The sequence below is a fragment of the Trichechus manatus genome, unplaced genomic scaffold (genome assembly GCF_000243295.1).
Source record: "Trichechus manatus latirostris isolate Lorelei unplaced genomic scaffold, TriManLat1.0 scaffold00031, whole genome shotgun sequence".
Taxonomy (NCBI): domain Eukaryota; kingdom Metazoa; phylum Chordata; class Mammalia; order Sirenia; family Trichechidae; genus Trichechus; species Trichechus manatus.
The window spans coordinates 7,015,665-7,016,707 of NW_004443967.1; the positions used below are offsets into that span (position 1 = coordinate 7,015,665).

Here is a 1,043-nt window from a genome sequence, read left to right on the forward strand (position 1 = left end):
CCATTGTGTGGATATACCATAGTTTGTTTATCCATTCGTCCATCGATGGGCACTTAGATTGCTTCCATCTTTTGGCTATTGTGAACAGTGCTGCGATGAACATGGGTGTGCATATATCTATTCGTGTGACAGCTCTTGTTTCTCTAGGATATATTCCAAAGAGTGGGATAGCTGGATCGTATGGTACTTCTATTTCTAGCTTTTTAAGGAAGCGTCAAATCAATTTCCAAAGTGGTTTTACCATTTTACATTTCCACCAACAGTGTATAAGTGTGACAGTCTCTCCACCTCTCCAGCATTTGTTATTTTGTGTTTTATGGATTAATGCTAGCCTTGCTGGGGTGAGATGATATCTCATTGTAGTTTTGATCTACATTTCTCTGGGGCTAATGATCGTGAGCATTTCTTCATGTGTCTTTTAGCTGCCTGAATATCTTCTTCGGTGAAGTGACTGTTCATATCCTTTGCCCATTTTTTAATTGGGTTATTTGTCTTTTGGCTGTTAAGGTTTTGCAGTATCTTGTAGATTTTAGAGATTAAACGCTGATCGGATTTGTCGTTGCCAAAAATTTTTTCCCAGTCTGTAGGTTGTCTTTTTACTCTTATGCTGAAGTCTTTGGATGAGCCTAAGTGTTTGATTTTTAGGAGCTCCCATTTATCTAGTCTCTCTTCTGGTGCTTGTGCATTGTTACTTATGGTTCATATTGTGTTTATGCCATGTATTAGGACTCTTGACATTGTCCCTATTTTTAGTTCCATGATCTTTATCATTTTCAATTTTATATTTAAGTCTTTCATCCATTTTGAGTTAGTTTTTGTACATGGTGTGAGATATGGGTCTTGTTTCAGTTTTTCACATATAGATATCCAATTATGCCAGCACCATTTGTTAAAGAGACTGTCTTTTCCCCAATTAATGGACTTTGGACCTTTGTCAAATATTAGCTGCTCATAGGTGGATGAGCTTATATCTGGATTCTCAACTCTGTTCCATTGGTCTATGTAGCTGTTATTGTACCACTACCAGGCTGTCTTGACTACCG

The 1,043-nt window shown here is 37.6% G+C and overlaps 1 protein-coding gene across 1 annotated transcript in view; it reads left to right on the forward strand.

The window, feature by feature from the left end:
- The window catches only part of PNLIPRP3 (pancreatic lipase related protein 3), a 53,332-nt gene that overhangs the window by 51,259 nt on the left and 1,030 nt on the right, over window positions 1-1,043 (forward strand). The gene's annotated exons all lie outside the window — the stretch shown is intronic.